General features: G+C 47.4%; 1 protein-coding gene across 3 annotated transcripts in view; it reads right to left on the bottom strand.

Moving 5' to 3' along the window:
- Positions 1-20,461, bottom strand: part of GRIK5 (glutamate ionotropic receptor kainate type subunit 5) — a 492,150-nt gene extending 471,689 nt beyond the window's left edge. For 2 of the 3 annotated variants that reach the window (XM_063942365.1, XM_063942364.1), the window contains exon 1: positions 19,127-20,461. The gene's annotated coding sequence lies outside the window, so the exon portion shown is untranslated. The remainder of the gene's footprint in view (positions 1-19,126) is intronic. The other variant, XM_063942366.1, reaches the window with a different exon arrangement.
- Positions 20,462-25,221: the final 4,760 nt, after the last annotated feature.

Below are 25,221 nucleotides of genomic sequence, written 5' to 3'. Positions count from 1 at the left end.
TCACTGCGACCCGCGGGTGGGACAGCGGGACAGACCCCAAAAAACGGGACTGTCCCGCGAAAATTGAGACATTTGGGAGGTATGGGGGTGTGTGAGGGGGTATGCCATACTTGACCCCCACATCAGCATACTCAGCAGGGTCTCTCTGGCGGGGAGGAGCGTCACATTCTGGCACACTCCACGCTTCTTAGCTGTAGTTTTGTGGGTCACCAGCCGCTGTGCACTTTCCGTACTGCCTCTGTTATCTCCAGCCCCTGCGACCCCACCGCTAGCTGCAGCGCTGCCACCCGCAGTGAGTTGCGCCCAGCTCCTTCACACACTTTAGCCGGCAGGTAGCGCTGCAGAAGTCCGCGCTGCTTGCAGGCTCTGACCCCCTCCTCCCTCCAGCATCAGCGTCTCCTGGGAGCTAACCAGTCACTCCCAGTCTCCCCTTACCATAGTGCCCAGCAGCCGTGAGGTCCGCGCCACGTGCATGCTATGACCCCCTCCTCCCTCCAGCCGCAGCATCTCCTGGGGGCTAACCAGTCACTCCCAGTCTCACCTTACCACAGTGCCCGGCAGCTGCGCGAGGTCTGCGGTGTGTGACTGAGGAGGGGGGGAGTGATGCGGACGGGCAGAGGAAGCAGGAATACAGCCTAAGAGAGTCAGCCATGCCAAGTCTCCACCAGCAGCAGATGCCAACAGGTTGGAGTGGAACAGCAGCAGCCAGCAGCAGTGACTCCGGTAAGACACATCTGTCTGTCACCACTGTTCTGTCCAATACCAATCTCTCCCGTGCCCTGTGTTCTGTCATGTCCCTGTCACCCCTGGCCTTGACCTGCCACCCTTATCCTGGCCCTTTCACCCTTATCCTGGCCCTTTCACCCTTATCCTGGCCCTGTCACCCTTATGCTGGCCCTGCTACCCCTATCCTGGCCCTGTCACCCCTGTGCTTGCCCTGTCAACCCTATACTGGCCCTGTCACCCCTGTCCTGGTCCTGCCGCCCCTACACTGACCCTGTCACCCCTATCCTGTCCCTGTCATTTCTGTCCTGGCCCCGTCACCCCTGTCCTGGCCCCGTCACCCCTGTTCTGACCCTGTCACCCCTGTTCTGACCCTGTCACCCCTGTCCTGGCCCAGTCAACCCTGTTCTGACCCTGTCACCCCTGTCCTGGCCCTGTTACTGCATACCCTCCAACTACCTTTTTGGCAGGTACAGTACCCGCAGCACCTCCAGACCTCTCCCCAATGCACCACACCTCCGCACCTTCCCCTCCACCACATGCGGCACTCCACCCCTCCCCCACATGCTGTGCCTCCAGACCCCCTACACCACCCGCGAATCCCACTCCTCCGCCCCTTCACCACCCCCAGCAATCTCCAGGCCCCCTCCACCATTCACCCCCCTTATATGTCTCCCCCACACCTGCCCCCCTCCACCCGCAGCATCTGCAGACACCCTCCTCCATCCGCGGTCCCCCCCTCACCCACCCCTCCCCCACCAATGGCACTCCCGCACCTGCCCCACCACCACCTGCAGCACCTCCGGACCTCCTTCCCCATCTGCCGCAACACCCGTACCTGCCCCTCCCCTACCCATGGCGCCTGCGGACCCCTACCCCACCAGTGGCACTCCCGCCCCTTCCCATCCCACAGCACCTCCGGAACCCTTCACCCATCTGCAACATCCCCACACCTGCCCCTCCCCCACCCATGGCACCCCTGCCCCTCCCCCACATGCAGTGCCTCCGGACCCCTCCCCCATCTGCATCCCCCACTCCTCTGCCCCTCCCCCACCCGCAGCACCTCCCAACCCTTCCCCATCCGGGCCCCACCCCCACTTCCGCCCCCCCTCCATCCGCAGCATCTACAGACACCATCCGCAGTACCCCCCGCACCCGCTACATTCTGTACATTGTGGCCTGCAGGTGCTGTTCACGCCGTTGCAAGGGGCTGCGCCTCCTTCACCATTGCACGCCCTTTCATTGTGCAATATTTAACCACTAACAAAGGAATGCAGGTGATACTCCATATAACACAAATATTGAACCCCAGAAAGGCATGCAAGGGTTAAGGGGGCGTAGCCCCTTGCGACGGTGTGAAGAGCGCCCGTAGGGCGCGATGAAGCACCTAGTACAGTATAATTTCTTATTGCAACAATAAGCAATGATAAGAAATAATATTTAGCAGTCAAAATAGACCCTAAAAATATTCTACTGAAATAGATGTGTCATCCCGCAGAAGTAGACAGAAAGTCAGCAGAAGGTTCATTTAAACTGCCCCTCTCATCGACACACACGGTTGGAAGTGTTGGGGTGTATCTAAAACATAATCTTTTTGTAAATCCTATTTGAGTTTTATTAGTGGGTCATAATCATCTTATAATAAACATGTAAGAGGGATCTTCTGGAGGCGCAGGGCATGTAATCTCTGTGATCCTTTCACGACATGTACAGAATAATGCTGGATAAAGTTTATCTCCATTTCAAGGATTATCAAGGCGTAAATATGATTGCACAAATTTTATATTACAGCTCCGATACAGCATAATTAAGCCTAGCCTCAAGTCATCCATATTACTGTTTGGCCATTACTTTAAGATTCCCTGTCCTATTACCACACCATGCTCCCATCGGCTAAATACTCCGGCTTCCTCCTAATGAGAGATGGGTGTCAGGCAGAGGCGTAGCCAAAACTTTGTGGGCCCCATAGCAACATTTTGAAGGGGCCCCAGTACTAATGCTTCTAGAGGACTTTGCAGCAGTATTTTTATGACCCATAATAGTGCCCTATTGTAGTTCATTTGCTGAACCGTTATGCCCCATAGTAGTGTCCTACTGTACTTTATTTTCTGAAGCATAGTAGTGCTCTAGTTCACATTATGTCACGTTGTAGGGCTGCCAATACACATTATGCCACGCAGTATCCCCAATTTACATTATGACATACTGTACAGTGCCCCCAGTTCATATTGTGCCACATTACAGTTAGAGATGAGCGCCGGAAATTTTTCGGGTTTTGTGTTTTGGTTTTGGGTTCGGTTCCGCGGCCGTGTTTTGGGTTCGACCGCGTTTTGGCAAAACCTAACCGAATTTTTTTTGTCGGATTCGGGTGTGTTTTGGATTCGGGTGTTTTTTTCCAAAAAACCTAAAAAACAGCTTAAATCATAGAATTTGGGGGTCATTTTGATCCCAAAGTATTATTAACCTCAAAAACCATCATTTCCACTCATTTTCAGTCTATTCTGAATACCTCACACCTCACAATATTATTTTTAGTCCTAAAATTTGCACCGAGGTCGCTGGATGACTAAGCTAAGCGACCCTAGTGGCCGACACAAACACCTGGCCCATCTAGGAGTGGCACTGCAGTGTCACGCAGGATGTCCCTTCCAAAAAACCCTCCCCAAACAGCACATGACGCAAAGAAAAAAAGAGGCGCAATGAGGTAGCTGTGTGAGTAAGATAAGCGACCCTAGTGGCCGACACAAACACCGGGCCCATCTAGGAGTGGCACTGCAGTGTCACGCAGGATGTCCCTTCCAAAAAACCCTCCCCAAACAGCACATGACGCAAAGAAAAAAAGAGGCGCAATGAGGTAGCTGTGTGAGTAAGATAAGCGACCCTAGTGGCCGACACAAACACCGGGCCCATCTAGGAGTGGCACTGCAGTGTCACGCAGGATGTCCCTTCCAAAAAACCCTCCCCAAACAGCACATGACGCAAAGAAAAAAAGAGGCGCAATGAGGTAGCTGTGTGAGTAAGATAAGCGACCCTAGTGGCCGACACAAACACCGGGCCCATCTAGGAGTGGCACTGCAGTGTCACGCAGGATGGCCCTTCCAAAAAACACTCCCCAAACAGCACATGACGCAAAGAAAAATTAAAGAAAAAAGAGGTGCAAGATGGAATTGTCCTTGGGCCCTCCCACCCACCCTTATGTTGTATAAACAGGACATGCACACTTTAACCAACCCATCATTTCAGTGACAGGGTCTGCCACACGACTGTGACTGATATGACGGGTTGGTTTGGACCCCCACCAAAAAAGAAGCAATTAATCTCTCCTTGCACAAACTGGCTCTACAGAGGCAAGATGTCCACCTCATCATCATTCTCCGATATATCACCGTGTACATCCCCCTCCTCACAGATTATCAATTCGTCCCCACTGGAATCCACCATCTCAGCTCCCTGTGTACTTTGTGGAGGCAATTGCTGCTGGTCAATGTCTCCGCGGAGGAATTGATTATAATTCATTTTAATGAACATCATCTTCTCCACATTTTCTGGATGTAACCTCGTACGCCGATTGCTGACAAGGTGAGCGGCGGCACTAAACACTCTTTCGGAGTACACACTTGTGGGAGGGCAACTTAGGTAGAATAAAGCCAGTTTGTGCAAGGGCCTCCAAATTGCCTCTTTTTCCTGCCAGTATAAGTACGGACTGTGTGACGTGCCTACTTGGATGCGGTCACTCATATAATCCTCCACCATTCTTTCAATGTTGAGAGAATCATATGCAGTGACAGTAGACAACATGTCCGTAATCGTTGTCAGGTCCTTCAGTCCGGACCAGATGTCAGCATCAGCAGTCGCTCCAGACTGCCCTGCATCACCGCCAGCGGGTGGGCTCGGAATTCTGAGCCTTTTCCTCGCACCCCCAGTTGCGGGAGAATGTGAAGGAGGAGATGTTGACAGGTCGCGTTCCGCTTGACTTGACAATTTTCTCACCAGCAGGTCTTTCAACCCCAGCAGACTTGTGTCTGCCGGAAAGAGAGATCCAAGGTAGGCTTTAAATCTAGGATCGAGCACGGTGGCCAAAATGTAGTGCTCTGATTTCAACAGATTGACCACTCGTGAATCCTTGTTAAGCGAATTAAGGGCTCCATCCACAAGTCCCACATGCCTAGCGGAATCGCTCCGTGTTAGCTCCTCCTTCAATGTCTCCAGCTTCTTCTGCAAAAGCCTGATGAGGGGAATGACCTGACTCAGGCTGGCAGTGTCTGAACTGACTTCACGTGTGGCAAGTTCAAAGGGCATCAGAACCTTGCACAACGTTGAAATCATTCTCCACTGCGCTTGAGACAGGTGCATTCCACCTCCTATATCGTGCTCAATTGTATAGGCTTGAATGGCCTTTTGCTGCTCCTCCAACCTCTGAAGCATATAGAGGGTTGAATTCCACCTCGTTACCACTTCTTGCTTCAGATGATGGCAGGGCAGGTTCAGTAGTTTTTGGTGGTGCTCCAGTCTTCTGTACGTGGTGCCTGTACGCCGAAAGTGTCCCGCAATTCTTCTGGCCACCGACAGCATCTCTTGCACGCCCCTGTCGTTTTTAAAAAAATTCTGCACCACCAAATTCAAGGTATGTGCAAAACATGGGACGTGCTGGAATTTGCCCATATTTAATGCACACACAATATTGCTGGCGTTGTCCGATGCCACAAATCCACAGGAGAGTCCAATTGGGGTAAGCCATTCCGCGATGATCTTCCTCAGTTGCCGTAAGAGGTTTTCAGCTGTGTGCATATTCTGGAAAGCGGTGATACAAAGCGTAGCCTGCCTAGGAAAGAGTTGGCGTTTGCGAGATGCTGCTACTGGTGCCGCCGCTGCTGTTCTTGCGGCGGGAGTCCATACATCTACCCAGTGGGCTGTCACAGTCATATAGTCCTGACCCTGCCCTGCTCCACTTGTCCACATGTCCGTGGTTAAGTGGACATTGGGTACAACTGCATTTTTTAGGACACTGGTGAGTCTTTTTCTGACGTCCGTGTACATTCTCGGTATCGCCTGCCTAGAGAAGTGGAACCTAGATGGTATTTGGTAACGGGGGCACACTGCCTCAATAAATTGTCTAGTTCCCTGTGAACTAACGGCGGATACCGGACGCACGTCTAACACCAACATAGTTGTCAAGGCCTCAGTTATTCGCTTTGCAGCAGGATGACTGCTGTGATATTTCATCTTCCTCGCAAAGGACTGTTGAACAGTCAATTGCTTACTGGAAGTAGTACAAGTGGGCTTACGACTTCCCCTCTGGGATGACCATCGACTCCCAGCAGCAACAACAGCAGCGCCAGCAGCAGTAGGCGTTACACGCAAGGATGCATCGGAGGAATCCCAGGCAGGAGAGGAATCATCAGAACTGCCAGTGACATGGCCTGCAGGACTATTGGCATTCCTGGGGAAGGAGGAAATTGACACTGAGGGAGTTGGTGGGGTGGTTTGCGTGAGCTTGGTTACAAGAGGAAGGGATTTACTGGTCAGTGGACTGCTTCCGCTGTCGCCCAAAGTTTTTGAACTTGTCACTGACTTATTATGAATGCGCTGCAGGTGACGTATAAGGGAGGATGTTCCGAGGTGGTTAACGTCCTTACCCCTACTTATTACAGCTTGACAAAGGCAACACACGGCTTGACACCTGTTGTCCGCATTTCTGTTGAAATACTTCCACACCGAAGAGCTGATTTTTTTGGTATTTTCACCAGGCATGTCAACGGCCATATTCCTCCCACGGACAACAGGTGTCTCCCCGGGTGCCTGACTTAAACAAACCACCTCACCATCAGAATCCTCCTGGTCAATTTCCTCCCCAGCGCCAGCAACACCCATATCCTCCTCATCCTGGTGTACTTCAACAATGACATCTTCAATCTGACTATCAGGAACTGGACTGCGGGTGCTCCTTCCAGCACTTGCAGGGGGCGTGCAAATGGTGGAAGGCGCATGCTCTTCACGTCCAGTGTTGGGAAGGTCAGGCATCGCAACCGACACAATTGGACTCTCCTTGTGGATTTGGGATTTCGAAGAACGCACAGTTCTTTGCGGTGCTACTGCTTTTGCCAGCTTGAGTCTTTTCATTTTTCTAGCGAGAGGCTGAGTGCTTCCATCCTCATGTGAAGCTGAACCACTAGCCATGAACATAGGCCAGGGCCTCAGCCGTTCCTTGCCACTCCGTGTGGTAAATGGCATATTGGCAAGTTTACGCTTCTCCTCCGACAATTTTATTTTAGGTTTTGGAGTCCTTTTTTTTACTGATATTTGGTGTTTTGGATTTGACATGCTCTGTACTATGACATTGGGCATCGGCCTTGGCAGACGACGTTGCTGGCATTTCATCGTCTCGGCCATGACTAGTGGCAGCAGCTTCAGCACGAGGTGGAAGTGGATCTTGATCTTTCCCTAATTTTGGAACCTCAACATTTTTGTTCTCCATATTTTAATAGGCACAACTAAAAGGCACCTCAGGTAAACAATGGAGATGGATGGATACTAGTATACAATTATGGATGGACTGCCGAGTGCCGACACAGAGGTAGCTACAGCCGTGGACTACCGTACTGTGTCTGCTGCTAATATAGACTGGATGATAATGAGATGTGGTATGTATAAAGAAGAAAGAAAAAAAAAACCACGGGTAGGTGGTATACAATTATGGATGGACTGCCGAGTGCCGACACAGAGGTAGCTACAGCCGTGGACTACCGTACTGTGTCTGCTGCTAATATAGACTGGTTGATAATGAGATGTAGTATGTATAAAGAAGAAAGAAAAAAAAAACCACGGGTAGGTGGTATACAATTATGGATGGACTGCCGAGTGCCGACACAGAGGTAGCTACAGCCGTGGACTACCGTACTGTGTCTGCTGCTAATATAGACTGGTTGATAATGAGATGTAGTATGTATAAAGAAGAAAGAAAAAAAAAACCACGGGTAGGTGGTATACAATTATGGATGGACTGCCGAGTGCCGACACAGAGGTAGCTACAGCCGTGGACTACCGTACTGTGTCTGCTGCTAATATAGACTGGTTGATAATGAGATGTAGTATGTATAAAGAAGAAAGAAAAAAAAAACCACGGGTAGGTGGTATACAATTATGGATGGACTGCCGAGTGCCGACACAGAGGTAGCTACAGCCGTGGACTACCGTACTGTGTCTGCTGCTAATATAGACTGGTTGATAATGAGATGTAGTATGTATAAAGAAGAAAGAAAAAAAAAACCACGGGTAGGTGGTATACAATTATGGATGGACTGCCGAGTGCCGACATAGAGGTAGCTACAGCCGTGGACTACCGTACTGTGTCTGCTGCTAATATAGACTGGTTGATAATGAGATGTAGTATGTATAAAGAAGAAAAAAAAACCACGGGTAGGTGGTATACAATTATGGATGGACTGCCGAGTGCCGACACAGAGGTAGCTACAGCCGTGGACTACCGTACTGTGTCTGCTGCTAATATAGACTGGTTGATAATGAGATGTAGTATGTATAAAGAAGAAAGAAAAAAAAAACCACGGGTAGGTGGTATACAATTATGGATGGACTGCCGAGTGCCGACACAGAGGTAGCTACAGCCGTGGACTACCGTACTGTGTCTGCTGCTAATATAGACTGGATGATAATGAGATGTAGTATGTATAAAGAAGAAAGAAAAAAAAACCACGGGTAGGTGGTATACAATTATGGATGGACTGCCGAGTGCCGACACAGAGGTAGCTACAGCCGTGGACTACCGTACTGTGTCTGCTGCTAATATAGACTGGATGATAATGAGATGTAGTATGTATAAAGAAGAAAGAAAAAAAAACCACGGGTAGGTGGTATACAATTATGGATGGACTGCCGAGTGCCAACACAGAGGTAGCTACAGCCGTGGACTACCGTACTGTGTCTGCTGCTAATATAGACTGGTTGATAATGAGATGTAGTATGTATAAAGAAGAAAGAAAAAAAAAACCACGGGTAGGTGGTATACAATTATGGATGGACTGCCGAATGCCGACACAGAGGTAGCTACAGCCGTGGACTACCGTACTGTGTCTGCTGCTAATATAGACTGGTTGATAATGAGATGTAGTATGTATAAAGAAGAAAGAAAAAAAAAACCACGGGTAGGTGGTATACAATTATGGATGGACTGCCGAGTGCCGACACAGAGGTAGCTACAGCCGTGGACTACCGTACTGTGTCTGCTGCTAATATAGACTGGATGATAATGAGATGTAGTATGTATAAAGAAGAAAGAAAAAAAAAACCACGGGTAGGTGGTGGTATACAATTATGGATGGACTGCCGAGTGCCGACACAGAGATAGCTACAGCCGTGGACTACCGTACTGTACTGTGTCTGCTGCTAATATAGACTGGATGATAATGAGATGTAGTATGTATAAAGAAGAAAGAAAAAAAAAACCATGGGTAGGTGGTATACAATTATGGATGGACTGCCGAGTGCCGACACAGAGGTAGCTACAGCCGTGAACTACCGTACTGTGTCTGCTGCTAGTATAGACTGGATGATAAATAATGATATAAAAAATATATATATATCACTACTGCAGCCGGACAGGTATATATTATATAATGACGGACCTGCTGGACACTGTCTGTCAGCAGAATGAGTTTTTTATAGAATAAAAAAACACCACACAAGTCACACGACGAGTGTTTAACTTTTTCAGGCAGACAATCACAATATACTGGTGGTCAGTGTGGTCAGGTCACTGGTCAGTCACACTGGCAGTGGCACTCTGGCAGCAAAAGTGTGCACTGTTTAATATGTACTCCTGGCTCCTGCTATAACCTATAACTGCTCCCCAGTCTCCCCCACAATTAAGCTGTGTGAGCACAGTCAGATATTATACATAGATGATGCAGCACACTGGGCTGAGCACAGATATGGTATGTGACTGAGTCACTGTGTATCGTTTTTTTCAGGCAGAGAACGGATTATATTAAATAATAATAAAACTGCACTGGTGGTCTCACTGGTCAGTCACTAGTATAACTAACTAACTACTATCAGCAAAATTCTGCACTCTCTGAGTACTCCTCCTAAGCTCCAGTAAATGAAGTGTCTCACTCTCACTCTCCTATCTATTTCTAAACGGAGAGGACGCCAGCCACGTCCTCTCCCTATCAATCTCAATGCACGTGTGAAAATGGCGGCGACGCGCGGCTCCTTATATAGAATCCGAGTCTCGCGATAGAATCCGAGCCTCGCGAGAATCCGACAGCGTGATGATGACGTTCGGGCGCGCTCGGGTTAACCGAGCAAGGCGGGAAGATCCGAGTCGCTCGGACCCGTGTAAAAAAACATGAAGTTCGGGCGGGTTCGGATTCAGAGGAACCGAACCCGCTCATCTCTAATTACAGTGCCCCAGTTCATATTATGTAAAATTATAATGCTCTCCAGTTCATTTTAGACCACATTACAATGTACAGGTCCTGGGGCATGACAAAATGTATTGTAGGCACCAAGGTAATAGTTTGAAAGGGCCCCTATGTTCCACCCAATGGTGAAAAAAAATTATATAACATGTAACTGTCATATGGAAGGTGGGTCCCTCTCAGCTCTGGGCCCCATAGCAGCTGCACTGCCTGCACCTATGGTAGCTATTCCCTTGGTTTCAGGAATTAACAGTCACACTCTGGAGGTTATTTCATGACATGGCCTGACTAGCATTGTTGCACTGTTACCCATAGCAACCAATCGGGAATCAGATTATAGCAGTCTAGTGTACATAGACTACTGAACGCATTCATTTGGTTGGTTTTCATTGGTTACATTTATTTAGCCTCAAAATGTTAAAAAGTAGCATAAATTGTTTATGTATTGTGAATGACATGGTTAATGCGTCCTGTTTGGTAAATATAATCATCTCACTTTAGCCTAAGCATCTGTTTCTTGAGGCATTTTTGTGGCTTGCTAGCTCGTTAGTTAGTGAGCTATGCATTTGTAAGTCTCCCACCAGCTCATTAATATGACTGATAAGGTCACACATTTCCTCACATATCTCTAATTTGTGCTCTTTGCGGACTTCAGAGGTAACCAGTTACGCTACCTCTTTTTGACTCAATATCCCCAAATTTCTCTCATGATGGTACACGGACAGCTGTCTAATTATATAGCGCAGCATTGTGTGACATAATGGGACATAATACATCGTAGCATAGTGTGTCTGCCTGCGATATGCTTTGACAGAGTGCATCAAGGCGTAATTTACTGTGGCAGGCTGCGATGCACCGTAATATCGGAGGATGTGCACTGATGTATTGTGAGTGGACATATTGTGTTACGCTCCCTCATGAGCCATGGTGTGCCATGCCATAAAATGTGTTATGACACACAGTGACACTGTGCGAACTGCCTTTGTTCCTTCACATTAAGCAGCGTAAGGTACGCTTGGCAAAAATGATAAGATTGTAATTCTGTGAAATCACAAGGAAAATCCCATTTTGGGACAAAACTCAGGAGTTAAAGAGTATCAGTCGCCTACACACATGAATCAATTCGGATTGGTATCAGGATCCTGACGATTGGTATACCAGCGGTCAGAATACCAACTGCAGCATCCCAACGCTCAGGATCCCCACACCTACTAGGAAAGTATGGTATCCCTAATCCCCAACCCCCCTAACTTTCCCTACCCGCAGCCTAACACTAAACCCTCCGCTCTCCACTGTAGCCTAACCCTCCCCTTAGTGCCTAAACCTAACCCCCTCTCCCTGCAGCCTACACCTAACCAGCCCATCCCCGCAGCCTAACCCTAATCCTCCCCTCGCAGCCTAAACCTAACCTCCATCCCCCTGTGGCCTGACCCTAAGCAGCCCCGCATACTTACGTTCAGGATCCAAGCATTTGGGACTCCGGCACCGGCATTGCAATCCATGGGGTCATTCCGAGTTGTTCGCTCGTTATTTTTTTGTCGCAACAGAGCGATTAGTCGCTAATGCGCATGCGCAATGTCCGCAGTGCGACTGCGCCAAGTAAATTTGCTATGCAGTTAGGTATTTTACTCACGGCATTACGAGGTTTGTTCTTCGTTCTGGTGATCGTAATATGATTGGCAGGAAGTGGGTGTTTCTGGGCGGAAACTGGCCGTTTTATGGGTGTGTGCGAAAAAACGCTACCGTTTCTGGGAAAAACGCGGGAGTGGCTGGAGAAATGGAGGAGTGTCTGGGCGAACACTGGGTGTGTTTGTGACGTCAAACCAGGAACGAAACTGACTGAACTGATCGCAGTTGCCGAGTAAGTGTGGAGCTACTCAGAAACTGCTAAGAAGTGTCTATTCGCAATTTTGCTAATCTTTCGTTCGCAATTTTGATAAGCTAAGATTCACTCCCAGTAGGCAGCGGCTTAGCGTGTGCAAAGCTGCTAAAAGCAGCTTGCGAGCGAACAACTCGGAATGAGGGCCCATGTCGGCATCCCGGCGTCGGTATTCATAGCAGTGTCAGGATTCCAGCGTCAGTCATACTTGCCTACTTTTGAAAAAGCATTTCAGGGAGATGTGAGGGTAACACCTATCAGCGCAGGCGTGTACTGCTGCATCTGAGAGGCGTGTCATGAAAATAACGTACATCCAAATGTAAATGAGCCCCAAAGTTATTAAGATCTACTTGTTGAAGAGAAGACTCTTATATTTTGCAGGATTTGTGTATTGTGCTTTACAAGAGGTTCCATATACTGTAAGTGGCCACAAGAAACCTTATTTACAATGCATGTAGCCATAGGGATCATTGTGTCTTATAACCAATGCAGGGAAATGGCGCTGATGATCCCATTTAAATGTATCTCTGATTTCTTTTTTTTTCAGGGAGATTGAGGGACCATTCAGGGAGTGAGGGAGATTACTACTATTTCAGGGAGTCTCCTGCAGAATGAGGGAGGGTAGGCAACTATGGCGTCAGTATTCCGACTGATGGGATCCCGAACACCGGGATCCTGGCTGGATCCCATCAATTCAATTGGCTGTGATGTTTTGGGTGTATTGCTGTTTATATTTCTTCAGAATGCATATATAATAATCTTCCCTCATCAGTGATGTTTTCATTACCGTAAAAGCGGTATGACCATGCTCAGAGGACCTTGTGTGTCAGTGATGACACTAGCTAATAGTGAATTTGTAGGCTGCATTGCATAAGTCACCTGTGAGTCCACAAAATGGTCGCCTACAGAACAATTTAAAATATGGTAGAAAAATGTCTCGCCAGTTAAAGCAAAGCACATAAGCAACATCACAGTTACTTCCCAAATGAAATGAAGTCATTTCCAATTATTATCCTAGTTAGTGTGTCTGTTTGTTTGTGGCTTATGGTAAACAGGAGATTAATAATAATAATAATAATAATAATAATGATGATAAGATCAAAGTGGCCCATAACTGTAACCAAGTGCAGTTTATTCTGGATGAAAATCATCTTGGTAGTGCCAAGAGAGACTTATTATCCAATACAGATGTTATGTTAATGTTAACATTATCCAGTGCCTGACTCTTACCATGGCATGTATGCATACCTCCCAACTTTGGTGTGGACCAGGGAGGGATATCAAAATTAGGGGCGCAGTCTATCGGAAATGGGTGATCACAAGCCACGTCCCCATTTTCATCATTATGGGGGCATGAACAGCGCTCAGAGAGCTGCTGGTCATGCCCCCTGTCCCTCTCTGCCGGGGAATAGACGCTGTGCGCATGCGCACAACATCTATTCACTGCTGCTCTGCTCAGAGCAGCTAGTGACAGGGGGGATCACCCAACTGCCCCCCCACCACAGGACACTGCGACCCGCGGGTATGACAGCAGGACAGACTGTGAAAAACGGGACTGTCCCGCCAAAATCTGGACAGTTGGGAGGTATGTGTATGTGGTTCATATACGAGGGTGGTTCTGTAAGTAAGGTAACAAGAGCTCTCACGTGTGTAATGTTCTCTATTACATGCTAATTTCCCACCAGGCCAGAGCAGGTAGACCACTGCTTCCCCTCACGCCCATCAGACTGCGCCTCATATCAGTCATACTGTCCCAACATCAGGTATAAGATGGCGGGGCTGGTGGAAACATGGTCACACATTGAGGTGTGTAGTGTGATCAGATTTCTCCATATAAAGGACACATCAGCAGCTGAAATTCATCACCTTGTCGAGCTGTGATAATGTCATGTCACAGAAACAGGTTTGGGTTTGGTACATTGCCTTTGATAAAGGCAAGACAGACGTTCATGATAAAGCTCGTCCAACACAGGCAGTGTACAAAATCCAAACCTGTTTCCATGACACCTCCCAACTGTCCAGATTTTCACGGGAAAGGCCCGTTTTTTTGGGACTGTCCCGCTGCCCCACCCGAGGGCAGCAGTTGGGGAGGTGGGGGGGGGGGGCAGATGGGAGGCTCTGTCACTTGCGGCTCTGCGTAGCAGAGAAGCGGTGAATAGATGCTGTGCGCATGCGCACAGAGTCTATTCATGGAGGCAGGAGGGAGAGGGGGCATGCCAGCAGCTCACAAAGCGCTGACCATGCCCCCATAGTGATGTGAAATTAGGGCATGGCTCGCAACTGCGGCTTTACTGCGAGGCCACGCTCCCTTTCCCCGGTGGGCGCGGCTACGATGCGCAGGGAGTCCCTCTTTCTACCTCCCAAAAGTTGGGAGGTATTGTGACATGACATTATCACCGTACTCCTATATAAGTTGGCGATGAATTTCAGCTGCTGAAATTCTCAGAAATCTGATCACACTATTCACCTCAATGTGTGACCATGTTTCCAGTTTCCACCAGCCCCACCATCTTACACTGATGTTGGGACAGTATGACTGATATGAGGCGCAGTCTGATGGGCGTGAGGGGAAGTAGTGGTCTACCTGCTCTGGCCTGGCGGGAAATTGGAATGTAAGAGAGAACTTTACACATGTGAGAGGTCGTGTTACCTTATTTACTGAACCACCCTCGTATATGAACCACATACATGTTGTAATTTGTAGTTTATCTCCCTCCATTTTATCTCTCTGTAAGGTTTCACACAGCTACCCTTGTATCTCCAGCAGGACGTATTTTCAGACTCTTCCTCTGTGGAAACTAGTGGGACAATCACTGAGACAAGGTAAAGGATTGTTCCTCCTGTACAATATTAAAGTAATTCTTAAAGTATGAACCGTCAGGAGTAATGAGGATCAAAGTTCAGAAACCCAGGACAATATCACATGTTCTAAAGCAGAGTTCAGGTCATGTTTTGCGGCTTTCACCGAGTGGCAGTTATTTGGCTGAAAAAATGTGTGCGATTAAGTAAATTCTTAAAACACGGCCTGTACAGAATCAGATATACCAGGGAAGCATTGAGGAACTGTGTTATAAAGTAGGAAAACTGGCTGCAGAGCTCTTCAGCTAAGAATGTTAGGGAATAAGTGGGAAGCAACACAGAACCACACGCTGCATGCCCTCTTTCTAAACCTATTGCTGGAGCTTGTATGACTTTGGACCTGTAACCATTGTAGCTGCAAAAATTACAGTTTCTTGGATTTACTATTAAACAAGGATAAGTTGTTTCCTTAGTCTAAGGTCACAAGTACTAATAATCCTTGGAGAGTGATAAAAGCTTGTCATTTCTCAAAAACAGTCTAAAATGGTAGTTAGGAGCTGTTTGGCAGGTAGTTTATCTATCTCCACTCTATCACACTCTAGGGCAGTGGTTCTCGAACTGTTGTCATGGCACCCTGGGGAGCCTTAAGGCCCGTACACACTGGCCGATATATCGGCTGTTCTCTTGAACGGCCGATATATCGTAGGTCCGTCGGCCAGTGTGTACGGCCGATACGTCTGTGAACTCCGTCGTTCACAGACGTATCGCGTCGGCCCCGCAGCACAGCCAACGGCCAACATATCTACCGATATATTGGCGCGTCGCTGTGTGTGTACGGCGGTCGGCCGACCGCCCGTACACATGCTGCAGCGGCCGACGGTGATTGACAGCTGAACTGGGCGGGCGTGTGTACACGCCCGCCCAGTTCATGACGTCAGTCCCCCACGGATCGGGCAGTGTGTATGCTCAACCCCATAGATATATCTGCCGATCAATTGATCTGCAGATATATCTTTCCAGTGTGTACCCACCTTTAGGACACTTGCAGGGGTGCCTTGGATTGGTGGTCCAGAACCAATTTAAATTATTTATGGTTAATGTAATAGGCAAAACCAGTGCTGGGGGCTGCTAATCATAAAATATATGGATAAACAGAAGCAAGTCTTGTCCCTCACAACACAACTGAACCTAAGAATGACCTAGTATAATATAAACACAATTTACTTCATTAAATATTGCTTTCTAAACTTCTCTAAAACAAACTTTTGGCCCAGGGGGGCTGTAAAATAAATTCTGATACTCTAGGGTGTTGTGATTCTAAAAAGTTTGGGAACCACCACTGTAAGGCTTAGTACATCTCCCAACGAACATCTGAGCTGTATGTAGATCAACAATCACTTTTTGGGACAATTTTAGAACATAATGCACATTGTAAGCAACTTGTAGCTCTGTAGCTAGTAGTAGATAATGTTGTCCAAACTTCTTTTATATCCCATCACATTGGAGAGTCCCGTCGTGTTCTATAGAAAGATCTTATGCATTAAAGTATTCAGTAGCTCTGTTATCAGGGCCGAAACTAGGGTTTCTGTCACCCGGGGCAAGACAGTCATTTGGCGCCCTGGCGCAGCGGAGCGGGACGGCGCCTCTTCAACCCTGCGCCGTCCCGCACTGCTACTGCTAGTTCCCGCTTACAGCCCCGCGTCGGCGCCCTCTCCTTTTCTGCGCCCAGGTCGCATGCCCCCCTAGCCCCCCCCCCCTAGTTGCGGCTCTGCTGTTATCATAGAATTACGACAGAACAGAATATTATATACTGTGTCTGTCTGTGGATAACTCCCAGCACATAAAATAGCCATAGACTAAACATTGGCATTTACACCTATTCTTTTGATCTACAATACTAAAGGCCCATACACACTGGGCGATTTTGAGCTGAAAGCAGGTCACTTTTGGTGTGTTGAGCTGCTTTCAGCTCAAAACCACCCAGTGTATATGCCCCGGCGATGAGCAATGATGCGCGCCCCCGCTTCATGAACGGCGGGGTGAGCGGCTTTCCATAGCGTCCTGCTATGGAAAGCCGCTCAGCCCCGCTGACATCACTGGGCAGGGGGGGAAAAGCGCTCAGTGTGTATACACTGAGCGCTTTTCAGCCCAGCGATGTCAGCCATCATCGCTGTACATACACACTGGGCAAAAACGCACAGTGTGTATGCACCTTTACTTTGGCACCTTTACTTTGGCAGATCCCTACTGAAATGAATATAAAATAAACCATATTGTATAAAGCAACAGTTCAGAAAGGAACCAAACTTATTTCCAGCAGTACATGAGATTATATGATTACGCTGAATAGACGCCTTTCAAAAAATGGAGAGACAAGAGGATTTGGTATCAAAAGAGAGAAAATTAGATCTTGTACAGGTGTAATAATAATTCCGTTATGGGTACAGTATATATGGAAGGGCTGGCCCTCAGGGGGTAAAGCCCCACATAAGTGGACTATTGCTGTAAGGTTTCCTTGGGGCTATGTAATATAACTGTAGAGAAATGCGGTCAATATACTGGATGTCAGGATCCCGGCGTTCAGGAGACCGAAGCCGGAATCCTAACAGCCGGCATTTTAACGACAAACGGAATCCCGACACTCGCCCAGCATTCCCACTTGGCTCATGGGTCCACCCGAGTGGGAACACAAACTGTGGCAAGCGCAGCAGTGAGCCACAGGGCCCAATGCATGGAGAGAGCAGCAAGCCCGCGAGGGGACTCGCTGCCGGGATTCCAGCAGACGGGATGCCGCTGTCGGTATAGTGACAGCCAGCATTTCGTCTGCTGGGATATCGTATGCAGTATGCTTGTCCGCTTTTTGGTGTATATATATGTTCTCATAAACACTGTGCAATGGGGGCAATGAATACCTGCATTGGTGGAAGCAGCCATTTTGCTTGCTTGAAAACCTCAACTGAGGTAACTCATAAATAAGCCAAGAGATTTTGCAAAGAAAAAAAAAAAAGAAAATTCTTGGTAGAATTATTTAATTCGACAGCAGTAATACCTCTGGGAAATTATTAAAAGTTACATCAACGATTGTGATCTGAAGACAAGCAAAATGTGAGACACCAAGGCCTTACAGCTGAGGCACTGTATTTCAGGGAGGGTGGCTGGGCAATCTAGAAACATAGCCACAGTAAATTCTAAGGTGTTATGTGTAGGCAGGTGTATATACATTCATCTGTACATCCGGCTTGTGTTTATGAAGACGTCATTCCCATAGATTAATTTATGTGTAGGAGTCTGTAGACCTCTCACAAATTATACAGGTAGGATGTATATAAAGTTTTCTGGGCAAAGTATTTCTGAGGGTCTTGGGCAAAGTATCAGAATAATGAGTCAGTCGGCGTACGTGTACTTGGGCTGATCACTGCATTGTGATGTACATCTGATTATACACAATTATGTACAATGTATTTTAGCATGTAGCAGCTGCACGTTATATATTAATGCATCTCACACTATATACTTGTTTGTCTATTTTTTTGTGTCTGCCTACAGATTGAAACCATGGAGAAATAGCACCGTATACAGGAGTCCAGATGATATATATATACGTGTGTATGTCTGGGAAAGAAGCAGTACACGGACAGGCAAGAAGAACCATATTCAGCTTCTATCTGTGCAGGCATCTGAACACATACACCGATCCGCAATGTTGCTGTACTGTATGTAAGTACACATGTATGTAGAAACACGCAGACACACATGCTCACTCTTCACTAAGGTCCCAGCAACCTGCCAATATGACGTCGGCTCCTCAAGTGGCACGTTAACCCATGCCATGCCTAACTGCACTACAACCGTTGTGGTTGTGTCTACAGTCCAGTGTAGGCCTGTGTAAGTACTGAAGGGGAGATGCTTAGCAAATAGAACCCACTGCCCCCCCCCCATTAGCACTACCATCACAAATTGATTTGCAGGTCCTCTTCTTTTTCATGGTATCACATTTTTAAGTTAAGGGAGTTTCGAAAATACTTCTCATTCCAGCCTCCCCATACGTAAAAAATAAATGTTAAAGCTGTCCCCCCCTCCCTCTTCTGCCTCTTTGTCTCCAGACCCAAACCTGGCGATGCTCAACATTTCCCCTGCACCGCCATTTTTAAAGGGCCCCCTTAGTCAATCTTCACATCACCTTTTTTTTTTTTTTTTTTTTTTTTACAGAACACTCAGATTCTTGGATATATAGCCCCCTCCCCGATTCCCCAGCCACCCCCAGGGAAGAGCATAAAGGCGCACTCACAGATAGATGAGGATGCAGCACGAGCTGAGCAGCAGGCTGGCGAGCCCTCTCCACTCTGTCTCTTGATTCCTTAGTATCTCACACCGGAGAGATGAAGAGAGGCAAGAGGGAAATATGATGTGGTCAGAGGGAGGGGAGGATCACACTCCTTTCCAAGACCCCCTCAAGACAAACCACAAGCAATCCGTTTCCCTGTACTTCACAATTCTGTTCTCCCTCCTCAATTCCTTCTTCATCTCCCGGAGACGGCACACGGAGGGGGTGGGGGGATTCCGCCTCATCTGCAGGGGGGCAATCACGTTCCTTTTTGAGGGCGAGAGACAACTGGCACTCTCTATCCCCCCAGCCAGCCAATGCAAGACACGGGTAATGTCATTAAGGCATAAAGTCCCATAGGAGAGGGGTCTTCCGCTGACGTGACTGTACTAAAAAGAAACTAAAAACAAATTCAAAGACCCCCAAGACTTAGCCAGTGATCATGAAAGTCCTACAGTGATCATGGAAGTGCCAGGGAGCAAGGCTAGAAGTCTGAAAGAGGGGAATTTAGCATAGGCCATGCTCCCTTGCTAGGAACGGAGCAATGAGTGCTGATAGATGAGAGGTTGCAGTCCACAGTGGGTAGAGAGGAAATGAGGAGACCATAAGGTCCACGGGAATACAGACGTGTAGAGTTCCAAGAGGTGGGGTGGGATCAAGGTTCTGAGAGGTAGTTCAAGAATCTCACAACAGGAAGACGGGATGTAGCATAGAATTTGTGTCCAATGGGAAAATCCTGAGAAATGTGATGTTTGCTTCGAGGGACCAGGGATCGGAGAGAGATTTGGCCCAGAGTCGGACTTGGCTCACCTTCTTCCAACAGGAATGATGTTCTCCGTCCAGCAATGCTGGGAACAGAAATGAGGCATTAGATTCCCAAGACAGGTGGGTGGGATGCAGACTACAGGCCTTCTCCCAAAATGACACAGAAGAGTGATGGTCTGCGTGCCGTGAGGTGCTGTGTGGGCAGAATGGAGAGGAATATGCATGTAAAGTGGTTGTCAGTGCAGAGGAGTGGAGGGCAGGGAGGATGCTGTGTGTGCAGGGAGAGGATGCTGTGTGTTCAGGGAGAGATAGCTAGGAATGCAGAGGTGAAATGCCATTGTACAGATGATGCAGTTGCAGTGATTTTGTATATTTATAAGTGCTGTGCAGGGATTGATGCTGTGCGCGCAGAGCAGGTGCGGTGTGTGTAAGGAACATCCAGATTCTCAGTCTCCCTCTCTATTCCCATTTTCCAGTCACTTCCTCTGCTGTCTCCCTCCCTTTGCAGGAGTCTCGCACTCTTCTCTCCATATCATTACACCACGCCTCCTCCCTCCCTCTCCTCCTTCTCTCTCTCTCTCTGGTCCTGCCTGTGTGCCCCGCTTTCCTTACTTGCCCCCCTTGCTCAGCTCCTCAGTAATTTGTTCTCCCTATCCCTCTACTTTTCTGCAACGCTCACTGCTTTTCCTGCTAGTTTTATCCCCATTCATGTTTTGTTCCTCCTGTCACTCACCCCTATCCTGCCCTAACCATCCTCCCCTCTGCTGTGCTGTTCCTCTGGTGCTGAGGCTGCTTTCCTCATCATGAATTACTGTATCCTAGCCTCCCCCCCCTCCCCATTCATTCAAGGGTTGCTGGAGGGGGAGATGTGCTGCGGAGTTGTGAGGTTCTTCCTGAAATCAGTCAGGGTCGTGTGTCTCTATGCAGTGTGTGTATACGTCTCTGATGTTCTGTCCTCGCACCAATATATGACTAGTCCTGCGTCTTCCCATCCTCCACCCTCACCCTGAGACCACCATAACATTATGCATGCAAACATTACTACAGACCCTCCATTATAGACACATAGACCCCCCCATTGTTCTTCTGTGGTAATTATTCACACAGAACCACGCATGGGGACCTTATTTTATTCATATATATTCATTGTACACATGCTGACATCACCAAATACTAATCTGCATTACATCATTATACTATCTATGCAAATCGCACCTGATGGAAATTCCGGTACTAACAGCAGAGACCCCCGTAAATACAGAAATTACATTATTTAAAATAAGCATATCCGGTTGTGGCCCTAACACGTGGTTACTCAGTGTGGCTGAGGAGACACATTTAGGGCCACAGCTGGGTGTTTATTTTCTGGCTTAAAAAGCAATAATAATAAAAAAAAATAAAAAAAATAAGTGCATATTGTTGTCTGTTTTATAACGGTCATAATTTATGAGCCTTGTATACACTGGTCACCCCCCCCCCCCCCCCATCCTTTATAAATGGACCACCAAGCCAGATGCACGCCCCACACACTACCCAAACCTCGTACCAAACATGTTTCCACAGGAGCAGCTCTCTGGTGAAAGACAAGGGCCAGCTGGCTTATTAAATAGATCTTAATGCCCAAATCTTATACACAGAGCTTTCACATGCATCCACACTGAACCTTGGAGGTCATTCCGAGTTGTTCGCTCGAAAGCGGATTTTAGCAGATTTGCTCATGCTAAGCCGCCGCCTACTGGGAGTGAATCTTAGCATCTTAAAATTGCGAACGATGTATTCGCAATATTGCGATTACACACCTCGTAGCAGTTTCTGAGTAGCTTCAGACTTACTCGGCATCTGCGATCAGTTCAGTGCTTGTCGTTCCTGGTTTGACGTCACAAACACACCCAGCGTTCGCCCAGACACTCCTCCGTTTCTCCGGCCACTCCTGCGTTTTTTCCGGAAACGGTAGCGTTTTTTCCCACACGCCCATAAAACGGCCTGTTTCCGCCCAGTAACACCCATTTCCTGTCAATCACATTACGATCACCAGAACAATGAAAAAGCCGTGAGTAAAATTACTAAGTGCATAGCAAATTTACTTGGCGCAGTCGCAGTGCGAACATTGCGCATGCGCATTAAGCGGAAAATCGCTGCGATGCGAAGATTTTTACCGAGCGAACAACTCGGAATGAGGGCCCTTATTTAGAACCAGGAGATTAAAAAAAAAGTAAAATTGTGCACATTTGCACCCAGACAGCCCAACGGGTCTATTCCTCATCGCTTATGGGCCCGTTACACATGTGCAAACATTAGTGTCCGCATATATTAAGTAATGGGCCCAGTCATTGTTAGGACCCAATGTGGTCGTCCCATATTCAGCAAATTCTGAAATTGTATATTTTTCATAGTTTGCATGAACTGGCGAATATGTCCACAGTAACATCGCAGCACATGCGCACAGTTGCCCCCGGTGAATGTACATTCCCAAACACATCAGTCGTATGAGACCGATTGGGGACTGCTTGTGGGTATGAAGCAGCCCCTCAGGTCACACATGTGCTTGTACACTGCTGGCAGTGTAAGCTCTGATGGCTAGAAACTGGCGGTGAAAGCGTAAGAGCTAGGACTTGCGGCACAGCTGCCATCCACACATTTTTAATTCCGCCCTCCTGCATCACCTCTGTGGGGTATGGTCACAATAGTCTAGGGTGTGGCCACATCATATTACATCAGACCAAGGGGTCATTCCGAGTTGATCGCTCGCTAGTTGTTTTTATCAGCCGTGCGAATGCACAGTCGCCGCCCACAGGGGAGTGTATTTTAGCTGTGCAAGTGTGCGATCGCATGTGCAGCCGAGCAGTACAAAAACAGTTTGTGCAGTTTCTGAGTAGCTCTGGACTTACTCAGCCGCTGCGATCACTTCAGCCTGTCCGGTCCCGGAATTGACATCAGACACCCGCCCTGCAAACGCTTGGACACGCCTGCGTTTTTCCAACCACTCCCAGAAAATGGTCAGTTGACACCCACAAATGCCCTCTTCCTGTCAATCACCTTGGGATCGGCTGTGCGAATGGATTCTTTATTAAATCCATCGCACAGCAACGATCCGCTTTTTACCAGTACAATGCACCTGCGCATTGCGGTGCGTACGCATGCGCAGTAGTGACCTAATCGCTGGGCTGCGAAGAATGGCAGCGTACGATCAGGATTGAATGACCCCCCATATATCCCAGGGATATATGCTCTTAGCGCAGAGGTTCTCAAACTCGGTCCTCGGGGGCACACACAGTGCATGTTTTGCAGGTAACCCAGCAGGTGCACAGGTGTATTAATTACTCACTGACACATTTTAAAAGGTCCGCAGGTGGAGCTAATTATTTCACTTGTGATTATGTGAGGAGACCTGCAAAACATGCACTGTGTGTGCCCCCGAGGACCGAGTTTGAGAACCTCTGTCTTAGCGTCTCGCATAACTTCTTAGTTCCCATCATTGTATACAAGTTTTTATGTGCACTTTACTGGATTAGAGCATTGAATACCATTACGTGCCACACAATCTCCGCAGACTTTGAAGCACTAAAGTCCCCATTATAACATGCTACTGAGTTTGATTATTACATAATTTTATGCATTTTAACAAGGCCTTCTTTTTCACTGATTAAATGACAAAGCCCAGAAAATAATACATGGTTTCATAATATATACCAGTTCTGCAGGGAATCACCTGAAAACAGCAAACTTCAGGGAGTACACGTGAAAACTACGTATCTCCTAGATCAGGGGTTCTCAAACTCGGTCCCCAGGACCCCACACAGTGCATGTTTTGCAGGTAACCCAGCAGGTGCACAGGTGTATTAATTACTCACTGACACTTGTTAAAAGGTCCGCAGGTGGAGCTAATTATTTCACTTGCGATTTTGTGAGGAGACCTGCAAAACATGCACTGTGTGGGGTCCTGAGGACCGAGTTTGAGAACCTGTGTCCTAGATGTAAGAAAGAGGGAGTGTGCCACGCATACTTGCCTACCTGACCCTCTCCATGAGGGAGAAAATGCTCTAGTCCTGGACTCTCCTGGTAATGTATGATTGCCATCACCTGTGGTGAAACACCTGTCTTATCAATTAACTAGCTGACCACAGGTGATGGCAATCATACATTACCAGGAAAGTCCAGGAACAGAGCATTTTCTCCCTCATGGAGAGGGTCAGGTAGGCAAGTAAGGAGTGTGGTCCTTCTATTTTCATTTGCAAAAGCAGCCTCCATAGTTTTCTATGGGGACTGCTACATTGTGAAATTTACAAAGTTCTGGAATGAATTTATGAAACGCTTGCTCCCGGTAGCCTACGACCTATTGCGGGTTTTTACCGAAGAGTGACCCAAGGATTCCTCCCTATCATCCTGTACTGACACATGCATAGCCTCCTGTCCCAGCAGCTTAAGTGAATGCAATTTTAAATATGGATTGTGGTAAAGATGCCCCATGGTAAGAATAACATAATACTAAGATGAATTTTATTATACATTTGGTCAATATTGAAAATTACGTTATTTTCCAGGGACAACAATTACCGGGGACAAATCTTTAAAATCTGGGACCGTTCCTGATAATTAGAGGCAGTTGTCAAGGCAACAGTGGAATTTACTGACAGCACTGTTAGACGCTGCATCATTTTATTACATATCTACTCACTATAACATACCCCGTGCCGATTATTGAACTACATATATTAATGTAAAATATAATTTCTATTTGTGATTTTTTTTTATTTTTATAACTTGATTGCAGAGAAAGTGCTAACGGCTGTATTTGCTAAATATATTTTCAGCACTTCTAAAGATTTTTTTTAACTATTCACAATTCAGCAACAGTTGAGGGGGAATAATATTGTGCGCACACATCTTCCTCTTATGTCCTACTCAGGGTGTCTGCAATGAGTTACATACCATAATGAGGGTTATTTACTATGAAGTGTGAATCTGCAGTAACAAACAGCCATTAGCTTTTCGTATTGATCTAGTACAAGTCAGACGTTAAAACGTTATTTTACTAACCAGCAAACATGCAGGCCCACAGTGCAGATGGTGATTGCTGACATGGGGTACCTTCTACTGCATAAATTCCCTCAACTTTATGGGGCGGATGTCCGTATGGCGGGAACATTTATTGGTGCATGTTTTAATGGAAGTCACTGGCTGGATCAGAGGGTTCCTAGCTAAGTTGGCGCAGGAATTAGAGATGTGCACCGGAAATTTTTTGTGTTTTGGTTTTGGGTTCGGTTCCGCGGCCGTGTTTTGGGTTCGAACGCGTT

The sequence above is a fragment of the Pseudophryne corroboree genome, chromosome 10 (genome assembly GCF_028390025.1).
Source record: "Pseudophryne corroboree isolate aPseCor3 chromosome 10, aPseCor3.hap2, whole genome shotgun sequence".
NCBI classification, from domain to species: domain Eukaryota; kingdom Metazoa; phylum Chordata; class Amphibia; order Anura; family Myobatrachidae; genus Pseudophryne; species Pseudophryne corroboree.
This window is presented reverse-complemented; position numbering and strand designations above follow the sequence as displayed.